Genomic DNA, 18,958 nt, shown 5'->3' on the forward strand with positions numbered 1-18,958 from the left:
CTTTATTTTGCGGCATTGGAATGGAGTGATTTGGCTCGTAATTACTATCGCAGCTGATGTTAGCAGCGAGCGTGAAAATTTCTGATTTTGTAGACAAGCACGCCGTCGTGCTTAAAACTCAGCATTTGTATTTGAAAATATGTTTGTCTTATAGTGTATATGGGCTCAGTGCTGCAGGCAGTTTTTTTAGTTGTAACTTCTGCCCTTATTAATTCTCAATAAATGTCACATTATATTCCAAGTGTGTAAGGATAGCAGGATGAGCTGAGATAACAATTACGTGCTGACATTATACTATCACACCTGATGTAATCTGCGAGTTTTGCGAGCATTGGAATGGAGTGATTTGGGTCGTAATTACTATTGCAGCTGATGTTAGCAGCGAGCGTGAAAATTCCTGATTTTGTAGACAAGCACGCCGTCGTGCTTAAAACTCAGTATTTGTATTTGAAAATATGCTCGTCTTATAGTGTATATGGGCTCAGTGCTGCAGGCAGTTTTTTTAGTTGTAACTTCTGCCCTTATTAATTCTGAATAAATGTCACATTATATTCCAAGTGTGTAAGGATAGCAGGATGAGCTAAGATAACAAATACGTGCTGACATTACATTATCACACCTGATGTAATCTTGGAGTCTTGCGAGCATTGGAATGGAGTGATTTGGGTCCGTAGTTTTAGTGTACGATAGCTCTAAAATTTACAAATGCGAGACCTGTTGCATTGTAAATGCTTGTTATTTTCCCTGTTCTCCCCATCCTTTTGCAAGTGGGGATCCGGGTCACCCTTCTTGTGCCACCCATCTCCCCCACGCACCTACTTTGACACTCTGGTGCTAATCCAGAGGTCGGTCTTTTTCCTAAGCTTTCTGGGAAAAGTGACGTTAGAATCAATGAGGTGTTGCCAAAACTCTGGAAAATAATTACTGATCATAAGTTCCTTCATTATTAAATTGTAAAGCCTATAATATTAATGTATTTCTGCCCTTCACCCAACCATACATTGCTTCAATCAAGTAATTCACAAAATCAACCTTTGATGGTGAGTATGGTTCTTGTTATAATTTCAGGTGATACTCCTCTGGGCTTGATCCAGACTTCACAAAAAAGCTTCCTTCCTGGGGTATATCTCATCCTAACTAACAAGACAGTTCAAAGGAGAGAGTCCAAGGGAATAAATTTAAAGACCACTAAGGATTATATCCCCAAACAACTATTATCAAACATGGAAATCCTAGGGTCTGCACAAATACCAGAAGTGCCAGTAAGCAAAAATACAAAAAAGCAAAAAAGCAAAAAAGCAAAAAAGCACTACCTCCAAGTTGTGACCTAAACCGGTGCGGTAGTGGTCGACCTATTTGGTAAGAATTGAAAATCAAAGTGTATCTAAGGGCAGATCCCTTTCAGGACGTAATCCCTCCCTCACCAATGGTGACATGCTTCATCATAGGGACTCTCCTCCCAAAGGAAAACCCTGGTTCCTTTGGGGGCTACAACCCCCTCACTGAGAGGGAGGAGCTCAGGGATGTTTTGTTTTTGGTTTTTGAGGATCGACTAAATCCACATTGTTAGAAGGGCGCCCTCCGGGAGCCCGATGGTGTCGGACTGACCACCCCGAGGACCACCGTTCCGTAGGCGAGTAGCCGAGCGCCGCCGAGAAGCCTCCTGGGCGAGGTCCTTCTCCTATGATCGTATCAGCCAAGCAACCCCACCACCACAAAGGGACACAACCAGGGAATCAATGCTCATAAATCTTTATCGGTAATCAAGGCAGATTTCTGTGGTAATATTTACAGGTGGATCGAGGGATCCAAAAAGAGTCTCAAAGTCTTGCAGGGAGGGGGTAGCGGGACAGTCTCAGCATTAGCCTGGTACTGGAACACCCTGTGCCTAGCTCTCAATCCTCGAGCTGGGGGGTTCCGGGAGCTGGGACGTTGTCCGCAGGGCTCGGGGGATTGCTGCGGTGAGGTCGAGCCGCGACGAGGTCAGCAGGGCTCCGACTGGTTTACTTCTGCGAGGTCGAGCTGCGACGAGGTCAGCAGGGCTCCGATGGTTTACTCCTGCGAGGTCGAGCCGCGACGAGGTCAGCAGGGCTCCGATGTTCCGTGAGGGTCTTCTTCTCAGCAAAGGGGGGGAGCCGCGACGCAGTCAGCAGGGCTCAGAGTTCCAAGTAATGAGTCTTTCTCCGTAGGGTCAGCCGCGATCCGATCAGCAGGGCTCTCGACTCCAGAATACAACTGCCGTCCTGGTTTGAGGCCGCCCCAGATATAGGTCTGGAACCCTTTGATGTCCGGACCCTTGCGCCTGGGGGGCGGAGGGGCCGGGATGGGAGAGACCAGACACCCAGCGGGAGAGGCGCTAGCGCCCAGGAAGGCCGGAGGGCGATCGAAACCAGGCGTTGGGGGATGGTTGGGGGTCCCATCGAAACTCCCCTCCTCCGGGATCGGGGAGTGGCCACTTGGTGCCCCCTGGCCAGATCTTGGTGCCTCGATGTCGGGGCTTCGCTGGGGCCGAGGCTGGGGCGGGCCGTGTCGCGTAGGCTGGTGCGGGTAGCAAAGTACAATCCGGAGGGACCCCGAAGGGTGGGGGCTGCCCCCGTCGGGTCGGGTAGGAGGGTTCGGGACCACGCCACGAGGCCGGGTCCAACAGGCGTCCCCCCCAGCTGAAGGCGGGGAGAGTCACCCATCATCTTGGGGGTTCTCCTCGCCGAGACGGAAGAAGCGGGACAGGCCGTCGGCATTGGCGTGGTCGTTGCCGGGCCGATGGTCTACAGTGAAGTCCATCCCCTGCAGAGAGATGGACCATCGCAACAACTTCGGGTTCTCGCCTCTCATCTGTATTAACCATCGCAAGGGTCGGTGGTCGGTTTGGACCCGAAAGTGGGTGCCAAAGAGGTAGGGCCGGAGCTTCCTGAGGGCCCACACCACGGCGAAGGCCTCCCGTTCAATGGTGCTCCATCTCTGCTCCCGGGGCAGCAGGCGCCGGCTGATGAAGGCCACCGGCTGGTCAACCCCCTCAGGGTTCATTTGGGACAAGACAGCCCCGATTCCGTACTCCGAGGCATCCGTCTGCACCACAAACTCCTTGCTGTAGTCGGGGGCTCGTAGCACGGGAGCGGTACACATCGCTGTCTTGAGGGTCTCGAAGGCCGCCTGACAGCGGGGCGTCCAGTGCACCCTCTTTGGCTGCTTCTTTGATGTGAGCTCCGTGAGGGGGCCCACAATGCTTCCATAGTTCTGGATGAACCGCCTGTAATAGCCCGTGAGTCCCAGGAAGGCCCTCACAGCGGTTTGGGTGGTTGGGGGCTCCGAGGCCACGATGGAGTCGATCTTTGGCTGGAGGGGAGACACATGGCCGCTCCCCACTTGATGTCCTAGATAGGTTACAGACCCTTGGCCTATCTCACACTTGCTGGCTTTTACGGTAAGTCCGGCCCTTTGGAGGGCGGTCAGGACCTCCCCGAGGTGCCTCAGGTGCCGGGCTCAGTGGCTGCTGAGCACCGCAATATCGTCCAGGTAGGCGGCGCTGAACGCTTCTAGGCCAGCCAGTACCTTATTTACCAGCCTCTGGAAGGTCGCTGGGGCATTCTTCATGCCGAAGGGCATCACGCAGAAGTGGTAATGGCCATCGGGGGTGGAGAAAGCGGAACGCTCTTGGGCGCCGGGGGTGAGCCCGATCTGCCAGTATCCAGCGGTGAGGTCGAAGGTGCTAAGGTAGCGGGCTGCTCCTAGGCGGTCGATCAGTTCATCTGCCCGAGGAATGGGATGGGCATCGGTTTTCGTAACGGCATTCAATCCCCGATAGTCCACGCAAAACCAGAGCTCCGGGGTGGTGCCGGGGGCGGCAGCTTTCGGTACCAGGACCACAGGGCTGGCCCAGGGACTGTCGGACGGTTTGATGACCCCCAGGGCCAACATCTTGGCGACCTCAGCGTGGATGCAGGCCCGTACTCGCTCGGGGACCCGGTAGGCTCGGTGCCGCACGGGGGGGGGCTGTCCCCAGTGTCGACGTCGTGGACGCACCATCGGGTGACTCCGGGAGTGAGGGAGAAGAGAGCAGCGAAGCGATGCAGCAGTCCTTGACAATCTCGGCGCTGATCGGGAGTCAGGGTAGCGGAGAGGATGACTCCCTCCACGGAGCCGTCCTTTTCGGAGGTTTTCAGGAGGTCGGGTAGGGGCTCGGAGTCGTCCTCGGCCCCATCGTCCGTAGCCATCAACAGGCTAAGTTCTGTTCGGGCAAAGTGGGGTTTGAGCCTGTTGGCGTGGAGGACCCGAAGGGGGTTCCTGTGGGATTCCAGGTTGACCAGGTAGGTGACGGGGCTCTTCTTCTCGACCACCTTGAAGGGCCCGGTCCACTTGTCTTGGAGGGCACAGGGGTCGACGTGCGACATGACCCAGACCTGCTGGCCTGGCTCGAACTCGATGGAGGAGGCGTTCTGGTCATACCAGCGTTTCATCTCCTCCTGGCTGGCTTCGAGGTTGGCTTCGGCCAGTTCCCTGAATTTCCGTGTTTGGTTTCGCAGGGTCAGGAGGTACCGGTAGACGTCGGGGGGAGCATCTTGGATGGTGGTCTCCCAGCCTTCCTTGACCAGGCTGAGAGGGCCTCGGACAGGGTGTCCGTACAAGAGTTCGAAGGGGCTGAACCCCAGAGACTTTTGCGGGACCTCCCGATAGGCAAACAGGAGGCAGGGCAGCAGGACGTCCCACTTGCGTCTCAGGGGCTCCTCCAGGCCCTTGATCATTCCTTTCAATGTTCTGTTAAATCGTTCGACTAGACCGTTCCCCTGGGGGTGGTACGGGGTGGTGAATTTGTAGGTGACCCCGCACTGTTGCCACAGGGACCGCATATACTTCGAGATAAAGTTGGTGCCTCGGTCGCTCACAACCTCCCGGGGGAAACCTGCTCTGGAGAAGATTCCCATCAAGGCCCGGCCCACCACGGGGGCCGTCACTGTTCGGAGAGGGATGGCCTCGGGGTATCGGGTGGCATGGTCGACCAGGACGAGGATGAAGCGATGTCCTTGGGAGGTTCGGGGGTCCAGGGGCCCCACGATGTCGATCCCCTCTCGCTCGAATGGGGTGTTGACTATTGGAAAGGGCTGGAGAGGGGCTTTGACCCTTCCCCCGCTCTTCCCACTGGCTTGGCAGGTCGGGCAGGTCCGGCAATGATTGTCCACGTCCTTCCGCATTCGGGGCCAGTAGAAGTGAGTCACCAGACGGCTGTATGTTTTATCCTGCCCCAGGTGACCGGCGAGGGGCACATCATGCGCCAGATTGAGGAGGAAGTCCCGGAACCTGAGGGGGACCACCAGCATGCGGCTGGCCCCCAATTCTGCGGTCTTCTGCTCGCTTTAGAGGAGGTCATTGTCCCAATAGACCCAGTGGGTCCCCGTCTGGTCTCCGGCGGCCTGGGCGGCTGCTTGCTGTCGGGTCCCTTCGAGGGAGGGGCAGGTCTTTTGTTCTTGGCGGAACTGCTCCCTTGTGGGGCCACCTTCCTGGCACCATTGGGCGAGTTCGGGGAGGTCGCCCAGCGCGACGACCTTGTCCGGGGCGGGTTCAGGCGTCCCGGCCTCGGTGTCGGCTTCTTCTTCGACGGAGGGAGGTGGTGGTTCGGGACACTCCGGCTCTTCGGGGGGAGCCTCTACGCTCGGTCGGATGGCCCGGGCGGTCGTGGACCAGGTGGTTGCGCAGACCCATTCGGGCAGTCCCAGCATCCCCAGATGCTCTCGGCGCTCGACGTGGGCCCAGGGGGAACTCTCCAGGTCGTTCCCGAGGAGGCAGTCCACGGGGGCGTCGTCGCGGACGCTTACTTTCAGCATGCCCGACACTCCCCCCCACTCGAAGGGGATCCGGGCCATCTGGCACAAGCTCTCGGTGTTGTCTGCCGACCGGACGGGGCACAGTACATTAGGCAAGATCTGTTCGGGGGTCACCAAGTGGCAGCGGACGGCTGTTACGCTGGCTCCGGTGTCTCGGAGGGCCTCGGCCCGGCGTCCATTAATGGTGACCCACTGTTGGTACTTCTGGGTGTTGCTCGGGATGGGAGCCCGGGGTACCATCTCCCGGCTGCCCAGGCATACCAATGTCATGGCGGCGGGTTCCCACTCGGTGGGCCCGGCGTCGTAGTTCTCTTCCTCTTCTCCCCCTTCCCCCAAGGCAGCGGCCGCCAACTGGCGGGGGGGTGGCCCGGTGGTCCCCGCCCGTCGGTTCACGGGGCAGGTAGGGTCACTGGCATAGTGCCCTGGCTGTTGGCAGTTGTAGCATGTCACCGTCGGTCGAGGCCCTGGTCGGGCTGGGGGGCCCCTCTCCGGGCGAGGGACGGGGACGTGCGGTTCGAGGGCGGTCCCCGGGGAGGACTCCGGGACGGCCCCGCTGGAAAGTCTCTGTTCCTGTTTGATCCCCCTCCTCCGCCCCGCTGGCGGGGGGGCCCCGTGGTGTTCCGTTGGTACTCCCCCATCGAGTTCCGAGGGACCCGGGTGTTCACCCATCGATCGGTCTCGGCGGCGAGCTTCCGCGGCTCGGTCAGCTTGCTGTCGAGGAGGTGCTGTCTCAGCTCGATGAAGCAGTTGTTGGAGAGGTGCTCCCATACGATGAGGTCGAACAGTTGTTCGTAGGAGGTGACCTTGCTGCCCTTGATCCAACCTTCCAGAGCTCTGCTAAAAAAGTCTACGTATTCCACCCAGGTGGTACCGGGGAGCTTCTTGCAGTCCCGGAAGCGTTGGCGGTACATCTCTGGGGCGAGCCCATAGCGGGTAAGCAGGGCCTCCTTCATATGGTCATAAGAGGTCATCACGGCATCTGGGAGCTGTAGCAGGGTGTCTCTGCCTTCGCTGAGGAACCATCCCCACAGGCCGGCACCCCAATCTTTCCGGGGTACCCGATGGGCGGTCATAGCTACCTCGTAGGCCTTGAACCATTGTTGGATGTCGTCGTTCTTGTAGTACTCTTTGACGACATCCTTGGGGATATGTACTTTCGCCTCGGCCGGCGGAGGGGTGTCTCGGTTTCCGGGGGTGCCGGTCTCTCCATTTCTGGACTTGATTTCAAGTTCTTTAAGGCCCCGCTCATGCTCGAGGGTTAGCCTCCTCTCTTCCAGTTCTCGTGCCGCTTTTTCTCCTCTATTTCTTCTTGCAGCCGCAGTTGCTCTAGGGCCAATTTCTTTTAGGCTAGTAGGAGTTCGCCGTCCAGGCGGAGTCGGGCGAGCTCCAACTCGTGGGTCCTGACCCTCTCCCGTTCTCGTATCTCTTCCGGGGAGAGGCCGGTCTCTATGCTGGTTGTTCTTCCCTCTGCTGGGGCTGCGGTTGGTTGCCGGTGTACGTTTGGTACCGGGTTTTCTTCGGTTTGGGGGGAGGCCACTTCGGACTCTACCCAGGTCTTTAGGGCTTTTTGCAGGGCCTCTTTTGTGTTTAATCTGGTGGTCGCGATGCCTTTGTCTTTACAAAACTGTTTTAGTTCCTTATGGGTATACTCCTCCAACCGTTCTTGTTGGAACTCCGTGGTTGGGGTGGTCTGTTAGTCGTTCATGGTTACCTTGTGTCTAGGTAGGTAGTGGGTGAGTTACTCGCTGTACGATCTGCGTCGGGCTCGGATCGCACCGCTGGCCACCAATGTTAGAAGGGCGCCCTCCGGGAGCCCGATGGTGTCGGACTGACCCCCCCCGAGGACCACCGTTCCGTAGGCGAGTAGCCGAGCGCCGCCGAGAAGCCTCCTGGGCGAGGTCCTTCTCCTATGATCGTATCAGCCAAGCAACCCCACCACCACAAAGGGACACAACCAGGGAATCAATGCTCATAAATCTTTATCGGTAATCAAGGCAGATTTCTGTGGTAATATTTAGAGGTGGATCGAGGGATCCAAAAAGAGTCTCAAAATCTTGCAGGGAGGGGGTAGCGGGACAGTCTCAGCATTAGCCTGGTACTGGAACACCCTGCGCCTAGCTCTCAATCCTCGAGCCGGGGGGTTCCGGGAGCCGGGACGTCGTCCGCAGGGCTCGGGGGATTGCTGCGGTGAGGTCGAGCCACGACGAGGTCAGCAGGGCTCCGACTGGTTTAATTCTGCGCGGTCGAGCCGCGACGAGGTCAGCAGGGCTCCGATGGTTTACTCCTGCGAGGTCGAGCCGCGACGAGGTCAGCAGGGCTCCGATGTTCCGTGAGGGTCTTCTTCTCAGCAAAGGGGGGGAGCCGCGACACAGTCAGCAGGGCTCAGAGTTCCAAGTTCCAAGTAATGAGTCTTTCTCCGTAGGGTCAGCCGCAATCCGATCAGCAGGGCTCTCGACTCCAGGATACAACTGCCGTCCTGGTTTGAGGCCGCCCCAGATATAGGTCTGGAACCCTTTGATGACCGGACCCTTGCGCCTGGGGGGCGGAGGGGCCGGGATGGGAGAGACCAGACGCCCAGCGGGAGAGGCGCCAGCGCCCAGGAAGGCCGGAGGGCGATCGAAACCAGGCGTTGGGGGATGGTTGGGGGTCCCATCGAAACTCCCCTCCTCCGGAATCGGGGAGTGGCCACTTGGTGCCCCCTGGCCAGATCTTGGTGCCTCGATGTCGGGGATACGCTGGGGCCGAGGCCGGGGCGGGCCGTGTCGCGTAGGCTGGTGCGGGTAGCAAAGTACAATCCAGAGGGACCCCGAAGGGTGGGGGCTGCCCCCGTCGGGTCGGGTAGGAGGGTTCGGGACCACGCCATGAGGCCGGGTCCAACACACATATGATGAGCAAAAATGTATGAGTGAGGATGCAGAGCAAATAATAAAGAGATGGTGAATGTGTGAAAAGAAGTGACAATTAAAACTGGCTAGGAGGCATCAAAAACATACTTTAATCGAGAGATGCCTACTGTCAGGCTTAAAAAAGCAGTGCACCTGCGGTATGGATTTAAACCGCTATGGTGTAGGTTTAGGTGGTCAACATGTTTCAGCCCTAGAAGACCCAAACTGGATCAGGCTTTCGTCAGGACCTTACAAAAAAGCTACTGCCAATAGTGAAGTGAAAAAGAAACTGAAAAGGATACGGGGCCAGAGCAATGTCATTGGCCTCTATCAACAAATGCTGATACCCGCCAAGGCTGGGTACAGGACCTCACCTCCACCTGGCAACCGCTCAGGAAGGCAGCACCGCTCTATCTGTCGGTACTACTAGACCTGGAGAGCCTGCTGCCGGTCCTCTAGGGCTGAAACATGTTGACCACCTAAACCTACACCATAGCGGTTTAAATCCATACCGCAGGTGCACTGCTTTTTTAACCCTGACAGTAGGCATCTCTCGATTAAAGTATGTTTTTGATGCCTCCTAGCCAGTTTTAATTGTCACTTCTTTTCACACATTCACCATCTCTTTATTATTTGCGCTGCATCCTCACTCATACATTTTTGCTCATCATATGTGGATTTAGTCGATCCTCAAAAACCAAAAACAAAACATCCCTGAGCTCCTCCCTCTCAGTGAGGGGGTTGTAGCCCCCAAAGGAACCAGGGTTTTCCTTTAGGAGGAGAGTCCCTATGATGAAGCATGTCACCATTGGTGAGTGAGGGATTACGTCCCGAAAAGGATCTGCCCTTAGATACACTTTGATTTTCAATTCTTACCAAATAGGTCGACCACTGCCGCACCGGTTTAGGTCACAACTTGGAGGTAGTGCTTTTTTGCTTTTTTGCTTTTTTGTATTTTTGCTTACTGGCACTTCTGGTATTTGTGCAGACCCTAGGATTTCCATGTTTGATAGTATATCTCATCCTGTCAGCTTTCTCAAGGGCCAACAAGGGATCTCTCCCTTAGTGGTCATGTGCTGCCACAAACTAGCCCCCAAGTCCTCCTCTGGGAGACTATGTACACACAAGCCACCTCATATGCCTCAAACCTCTTGCCTGTGTCACCTCCCACCAAAAAGCTAGGAATCAAGGGGCAGATTTATCAATATTTCATGCAGCGCAAAAGGGAGTGGGCAAGAGTGCATCATATTTACCATTATATGGCGCATTCCTGTCCTCTCCTTGCTTTTGCGCACTTTTAGCTGCCTAAGGCCAACTCAGATACTCTTGCACCATGGTGCAAGGGTGCCTGCTCTGAGGGCAGGATTTTTTTTGTACATGAAGGACGCTATTTTGCACAAAAATAATCCTCTGAGGCTTTTTCTTCTTTTATCTTGGGTTTTTAGTTGAAGGAGGGGGTATGTACCCTCCTCAATTAATAATAACAATCCTTGTCAGTGTGAATTACTAAAGTCACAAAATAATGCTGATTCCAACCTAGTGGAAGCTAGGGCACAGAGCAGACAGGCTTAACTTAGAGGCAATGTGTAAAGTATTTATGCATTAAAACAGTAATAACGTTGGAATGCAAAACAATAAAAATCCAAAACTGATTTTTAAAAATGGAATAAAATGTAATAAACAAAACAAGCATTGGCATAGCCAATAGGTCTAGCCTTTGGGACATTATAAGTGTTTTGTTATAAGGCTAGTTTTGTGGGGGACGTGTGGATCGCATACCATGTTACGTGTAAAAGGCCGTCAGGGCTGGGCAGAGTTGGTCAAAAAAGTGAAAATTATCAGAGCAATGTATATAAAACAAACATAACATTACGTAGGCGCGTTTGTAAAAGGAGACTCACACTTCAATAAAAACATATATTGAAAACTCTAGAAAGGAAATCGGAAGTAAACAGCATCGGAGCAATGTAATGAAAAGAAACATAAAACTACGTAGGCGCTGGCAGTAAAAGACCAGATTGCAAGGGAAAGAGAAAGCACGCTTGTGTGTATATAGTAACCTGACCCAACAGGAATGCAGCTGCCACCATGCGCTCCGTTGCTCGCTCCCGCAGGCACAACGCTGTGGGAGTGAACATTAGAAAAGAGGTGGGACATGCACCGCCTTTACCCATTATGGCAGCGCAATGAGGAAAAAATGCCCAGTAAGCCTCTGCGCTTACCATCATACAACAGGAAGCTAATTTAAACTGTGAAGCAATACCTGTTGGAGTCCGAAACTAATTCAGGCAAGCGTGTTCTGAATCATAGGCTGAGAGTGAAAAAACATGATAAGACACAAATTAAGCTACACATAGCATTTCTAAAGATAGTAGTAAGTCTGCACAGCTAGGAAGCTTACTGGCAAAAGTCAGAAGAATAGAGGCCACACGACTTCGGTCCACGAAATTTGTGCAGTCCGATTAAGTACAGACACAGGCTCTTAAAGAATTAGCAAGTGGAGGGGGGAGAGAGCAGGGTTAGTATTTAGGCAATATGTGGTGGGAAATAAATCCGCTGGAAAGCTCTCTGAGAGAAGGGTGATTACCGGCAATAATCTGTGTGTCTGCAATGGCAGGGAGAATATTTGGCGGCTTATATCGCTCTCACGTCCTGCCATGCGAGGGCTTATGGGCAAAAGTCAGAAGAATAGAGGCTGCACAACTTCAGTCCGTGTAATTTGTGCAGTCCGATTAATTATGGACACAGGCTCTTAAATAATTAGCAACTGGAGGGGGGAGAGAGCAGGGTAAGTATTTAGGCAATATGTTGCGGGGAATAAATCCGCTGGAAAGCTCTCTGAGGAAATGGTGATTACCGGCAATAAGCTGAGAGTATGCAGGATATGTGGCGGCTTGGATCGCTCTAACGTCCTGCCATGCGAGGGTTTACAGGTTATGTAGAGGTCAAGTGAGCGAGCGTGTTGTCATGACTACGCTCTGAAGATTCTCTACAGCTTGTCGTGATCAGAGACAAATGGAGCCTATGCATAGCAGACGCGATGAGATAAAAGCATGGTGTGTTGAGCCACGACGAGGAATGCAGCTGCCACCCTGCGCGCCGTTGCTCGTTCCCGAGAGCAAAACGTTGTGTGAGTGAACCTTTGCAAAAGAGGTGGGACATGCGCCCGCCTTTAGCCATTTGCAGGCTACGATAACGAAATGACACAGGCAACAACCAACCCAATGCATGGGGGGAGTCAGACCCACACAAAGAAGTTTAGAGTTCTTACAAGAAGCCTCGCAGAGCAGCTCATGCGCGCTGGCTCAGGCTCGACCTAATAATACAAAAATTAATTAAAGGAAACATAGAAATAATTTTTTTACTTTTGAAGTGGAAATAGCACCATGAAGCACAAATGCAAATAGTAGTCAAGGGTCATGGTAGAACAGGTACTAGGCACAATTGTACGATGTCCTTGATTGAGCATGGGTCAAATACACTAATTAGGTTCATCCCGGTCGAAGATCTTGCCTTATGACTTTAGTTCTTTGAGTACCAATCCACCAAAGGAGTACACTTGTTAGCTGGGAAGTTGCAGGAAAAGGCCTCTTGTAGTTTGTTGTGTCCCTGTAACTTTAACAGGAGGTCAATCTTATGACCCCTGGAGTCCACTTCTTTGTCCTGGGTACACGAGGGGGCTCTTCTCAGATCTTAGGTACCAGGTTCAGTCCTCTTATGATCTTCAACAGGCCCATGAGTGTTTTGAGAGGGGTGCCTGAAGATGCCACATTTACGCTACACACAAGCTAGTGGTTGAGACTGATGCTTGGATGCACTTACCAATGGTGTAAAGTTTCCCAGGTCTACTCTTACCCTCTTTGAGCATTTCAATATGGCTGAAATATTTGGTCACACTAAACTTGGGCTCTAAGGCCTGGGGGTGTGCATGGGGAGTATAATATGGCAATCCTGGTGTCCCCCAGGTCCAACACCAAAGCTTAGTTTATGGCAGCCCCTATACCAAGAAGAACCTAAGTTTTCAGCAACCAGACATGGGATATACAAGAATTGTATTAGAATCCTGCCTTCGCCGCTTGAAGTGCACCCGATACTTGATGTGTAAACCCAGCTGAAATATAGCATTTTACAACGCATGCTAATACATCGCGTACTATTACAACACGGTTGTTACAATGACCGCATTGTTAGTACGCAATACATTAACATCGCAAGTCATCAACGACTAGCAGTAGGGGGGCACGCTGGACTTAGGAATAGTATTATTTACTGTTCCTACTCCAGTTTGCGCATCAACAGGGAAAGTGTTGGATTTTATATCCAACACCTTTGCGCCCCCTACAGCAAGTCATTGTAATGACTTGCGATGTAAAGGTATTGCGTACTAACAACATAGTTGTTGTAACGACCACGTTATAATAGCATTGCATTGTTTTAACAGCGTTGTAAACCCTGTTTCCCACTCATCAGACTTCTCAAAAAGGCTGTCACACTGTACTGTCAAAAAGAGGCCCACTGTGATTGTGCTGAGGGTACAAAAGATGGTCCCTGCCCAACTGACAGCTAACATTTGCTTGTGACCGACGTGGTCTCTTTGAAATGTTCCCCAAGTGTCATATGAAAAGTCCCAGCAGACGTTTCAAGTAGGATATGGCTTTAAAGCGGGTCTCAACACGTTAATGTCTAAAAGTATTCTCCCAGCCCCCTTGCGTATTCTATCAGGTTCAGACGGATCATCTCTGCCCATTCCAAACAGCCCATTGGTTTCTCCTTAGAGCAAGGTCACACCTCATTCCGGGAAATTTGAATGCTAATTATTGACTGGCCAAAGTGGGAGAGCAAAATGCAGATTTCGTTTTCAGGGACTTAAGACAGGGCAAAGGTAATGTTATTTTCCATAATGTGTATATTTTTTTTCATTTTGTTTATCACAACTGGAGCAGGTATAGCTTCTCACTTCAAAATAACACTTGAGAATAGCAATTCATCAATTTATAAATAATCATACAGTACTATTTGTGGATGACAGTGGTTATGGCCCACATTTGGCTGGCAAAGAGTTAGAAAAAAATAGCAGTTCATCAATTCACCCCAAAAAAATGCAATAATCATGTAGGTTGATAGCATACTCGTTACCAATGATTGTAAGTGGCATCTATTATATCTCACATTTGGTTTGCGAAACCCACTATCTGATAGACTTGCCGCTCGACTCTTTCCCAGTTAGACCAAATTCTATTAAAGCGGTTATTGGCTCTGACTCTTTGCATAAAAATTCTCATGGTTCAGCACCGTCCAATTTTTTGTGTTCCATTGAGTCATAGTGGGTATGTTTGTTGACTTTCAGCTTGCTAGTATTAAGGACTCTGTCACTAAAGTGGCTATGAAACAGAACTGATTCAGAGAGGTAGGGAGATTACACTATCGGCATTTAATCACAAAAAGGAGCACCAGGGGGTAAGTAGTCAGGTCGCCCCCCCCAACTCAACAACACTATAACCCAACAAGACCTGACTTACTGGGAAAAGTATATTATTCTTCAAAGGACCAGGAGTACATATTCTTCAAAAAGCTACCCTGACAGGACAGTACAATAGTTACTTGCCTGTATGTCCTACTGTTCACGATTTCCACTACACATGGTCATGTACCACAGTGCACCCACAACCTTTAAAAGGTGCAAATACCACCACAAAACCTTGTGCAAAAAATGTGTAAGGAAGTGGGAAAGCACCTCATGTTAGTAGCACCAAGGGGGCAGCGGCATATATTCACCTGTATGCCCACACTTATCATCATTGGTAACTTTCCACACAAAAGAAAAGGTGAAAGTGAACAGATTCCTCCAAGGTGAGAAATCAAAACAAGTAAACGTCAGTGAAAAAGATGGCACTATCAGTTCAGAAATCACTGAGTGCCCCTAGGTCCCCGAAAACAATAAAGTGAGGAGATGCAATCCTCAATTAAAAGGAGGTACCGCTTACTTGTGCAGGAAATTTTATTTAATGCAGTGAGCATCCTCAGATAAAAATGGCATCTATTTGGCCATTCACACAATTATAGGCCAACATGTTTCATTGCCTACTATCATTCCTGTAACTTCATCAGGGCTAGTATGGGACCATTCACCACCTTGCTTATGTATCACTCGAACCTGTGGTAACATGACAAAAACAAATTTTAATAGACAATGTGCCAAGTGTAAGTAAAAACAACACTAAGGTAAAACTTACTCCAATTGTATATAATAATGTATAATGTACAATTACCCCGTAGCTGGTGTAGTCCTTCGTACCTGCACACCACCGCCAGGGATTCCGCGCCAAAAAGTTGCGGTCCCAATGTAACTGCTAACGTCAGTCTCACCTAAAATCATGACAGGCCATACATTAAAGATCTTTCCCTACTGTAAGTGATTTCCCTCTAACTCTAGTGCCCTTGTGTTTCAACAGCACATTCAGCCATGGTAGCTGATTAATTATACCGTGTTCATCAATTCACCATTATTGCAGTTGTTCTTTTAAATAAGGCAATCAATTACCTCCCCGTCAGGCGCCCAAGTTACGTCTCAATTAATGCACTCATAGACCACACCGACGCCCTCTTTCTAACTCGGGCAGATACAAAACAAAAAGGAAATATCCCGTGCCATCAACGACGGTACTCCGTATCTCAACCTCCCATGTTACCTTCTCAATATACCTCAACGGGTTCTCTCATTCCATCTTACCACATCCGCGGCATCTACACTCGCTCAGTGCTCCGTCCCGATAAACTTTAATGGGACGCGAGCGTATGTTTATCTCGAGCTCGGAGGTCACGCCCCCGTAAATCTAAGTCCCGAAGGCTACATCCTCCACGGCTTGGGCTCTTTTACCTAATACTGCGGCGGTCATTGCTAAAGTCCCACTGGTGCTTAGAAATGCATGTATTTTCATGCAATACTCGTTATCCTCATAAGCGTAACTCTCAGTGTGACTCACATTTATCAAAAAATTGAATAAGTATTCATTCAATGCCGAGCCACAATGTAGGCATACAATGGAGGAAAAAATTATTTTTATTATATTTATCTCCCCTCAATCAACCAAATTGAACAACTGAACAGCCACACTTCCATCAAACCACCTCGACCGTCCTAACACAAATTTTAACCTCATCCATATTGTCACGTTCTTATTATGGGAATTTTTACTTTTTAGTGGATCAAAAGTACAGATTCGTCAGACTTTCCGGATGAAGAAAGGGTAGTCATAGAATTAGGGATATGGACTGTCCAAAATCATCCTCCAAGTTCTAACCCTTCGCTAACCCACAAAGTGCAGTATGTCAACCTCAACACAAATCTTCATATTTACACAGGGACTTATCCCCTCTCCTGCAGTCAATAGTCCTTCTGCTGAAGGATCCTACCCCTGCACCTAGGAGGTTCACAATTACAGAATGGTTACAGTTGTTTATCTACTCACTTTATTCCACTCAATGGAATCATTCAGGCCGTGGCTATCTACCTTCTCATTGTAAATCCATCTAGCCTCCTTTCTTGCCAGAATCTCGTCAATATTGCATGCATTACCAAGTACCTTTTCAAGAACAGTCCACTTAAGATCTCGGAAATGATGACTCTGTTCATGAAAATGTTGGACAAGACGAGTGGTGAGTTTGCCTGCTTTTAGGGTGCTAAGATGTTATTGCACATGGATCTTAACTTTCCATGATGTCAATCCAATATAGTGCAGGCCACACTGACATGTGAGCCTATAAATTACATGGGTGGTGTTACAGCTCGTGAACTTATTCAAATGCCACACCTTTCCATTTGTCAACACCACACTCTTGGCTGTCTATGTGAGTTCACAAATTGAACAACATCCACATGAATAGTGTCCAGCTGGCAAAGTGGATTCCTTTTTCTTCGGAAGGGGACGTGTATGGACCAGCTTGTCTTTTAAATTAGATGCCCCTTTAAAAGCAAATCTAGGGGGCGGCATCTTCATCTCCCATACATCCAGTATTGACCAAAGCTTTCTAATGATCTGTCTCACTTTGGTGGACAGAGGATCAAACGTGGTCACCACCTGTATACACTTGTCCTTTTGCCTAATATTGCGCTCAAATAGAGCTTCTTGAGGTGTATTTAATGCAAGTTTGCACTCTCTTTTAACAACCTTATTAGGATATTCCCTACTTTGCATTTTCGTGACTAATTCTTCAGATTGCTCCATTAAATCAGCTGTAGTGGAACAGTTCCTGCGGTATCTCAAGAACTGTCCCACTAGAAGATTGTCACGTAAAGCTCAAGGATGGAATGAGCGATAATGTAAGAGGGAGATCCTATCGGTGGCCTTCTGGTGCACTGTCGTAAACAAGCTATTGTCTTTCACCTTAATGTCCACATCGAGATACACCGCAGAGTCCCTGCTAATCATCCATGTGAACCGCAGACTCTCATCTGCTTCATTTAGCCATGTTCAAAAGGTTTGAAGGCGTTCCTCTGATCCAGTCCAGATGCACAGGACATCGTCTATAAATCTCTTCCAAAGAGAAATAATCTCCCAGAAGAGGTTGGAGGCGTGCTGGATAACATTTTCCACAAACTGGCCTACATAAATGCAGGCCAGACTCGGCGCGAATGTCACCCCCATCGATGTTCCCGACACCTGGATGTAGAGCTGATCTTTATACTCAAAGTAAATCCTAGTCAATGCTAGTTCAATGCATTGCAAAACAAAAGTTTGCTGAGTGTCATAAAACCAGTCACTCGCCCCAAGTGCCCGCGCTGCCGCCATCAGCGAAGCATCCTGGGGTATACTGGTATATAACGATTCGATGTCAATCGTTACCAGAAATCGCATTGAAGGATCATAGACCACAGTGTTCAAAATGGTCAAAACATCAGTAGTATCCTGTAGAAAGGATGCTTGGGTAATGACCGCTTCTCTGAGAAAAAAGTCCGCAAATTGGGACAATGGCTCCAATACAGATGGGATCCCAGAAATGATCGGCCGACCCGATGGTGGAAGCTGTGCCTTATGAATTTTAGGCAAAATATAAAAAGCTGGGACCCTCGGTCTAGTACTAACAAGGAAGTCAGCTTCCTTGTATGTGATCCATTTTTTCTCTTTAGCGTCCGCCACCATGACCTTGATCATCTCCTGCAACTCAGATGTTGGGTCACGCACCAAAGGTTGGTAAATAGTGTGTACTCCCAAAAGTCTCAAAACCTCTGTTTCATAGTCTCGAGTATTAAGGACTACAACCTCACCACCTTTGTCAGCTGACTTGATGGTCAGCAGTTCATTATTCTGTAATGACTTAACCACTGTTGGTGGGTCCTGAGGTGGCTGTTTTTGAACAGCGGGTACTGCATGATATTGAGATATTGGAACAGTCACAGAGTCAGTCGCAGTTTCATAATATGAGCAGTTCTGATTGGGCAGCGGTTAAGTCATTACAGAATAGAATATCTATTTGAGAGCAATATTAGGCAAAAGGACAAGTGTATACAGGTGGTGACCACGTTTGATCCTCTGTCCACCAAAGTGAGACGGATCATTAGAAAGCTTTGGTCAATACTGGATGTATGGGAGATGAAGATGCCGCCCCCTAGATTTGCTTTTAAAGGGGCATCTGGTCCATACACGTCCCCTTCCTAAGAAAAAGGAATCCACATTGCCAGCTGGATACTATTCATGTGGTTGTTGTTCAATTTGTTAACTCACAGAGACAGCCAAGAGTGTGGTGTTGACAAATGGAAAGGTGTGGCATTTGAATAAGTTCACGAGCTGTAACACCACCCATGTAATTTATAGGCTCACAAGTCAGTGTGGCCTGCACTATATTGGATTGACATCATGGAAAGTTAAGATCCATGTGCAATAACATCTTAGCACCCTAAAAGCAGGCACACTCACCACTCGTTTTGTCCAACATTTTCGTGAACAGAGTCATAATTTCCGAGATCTTAAGTGGACTGTTCTTGAAAAGGTACTTAGTAATGCATGCAATATTGACGAGATTCTGGCAAGAAAGGAGGCTAGATGGATTTACAATGAGAAGGTAGATAGCCACGACCTGAATGATTCCATTGTGTGGAATAAAGTGAGTAGATAAACAACTGTAACCATTCTGTAATTGTGAACCTCTTAGGTGCAGGGGTAGGATCCTTCAGCAGAGTGACTATTGACTGCAGGAGAGGGGATAAGTCCCTGTGTAAATATGAAGATTTGTGTTGAGGTTGACATACTGCACTTTGTG

The sequence above is a fragment of the Triturus cristatus genome, chromosome 8, assembly GCF_964204655.1.
Source record: "Triturus cristatus chromosome 8, aTriCri1.1, whole genome shotgun sequence".
Lineage (NCBI taxonomy): Eukaryota > Metazoa > Chordata > Amphibia > Caudata > Salamandridae > Triturus > Triturus cristatus.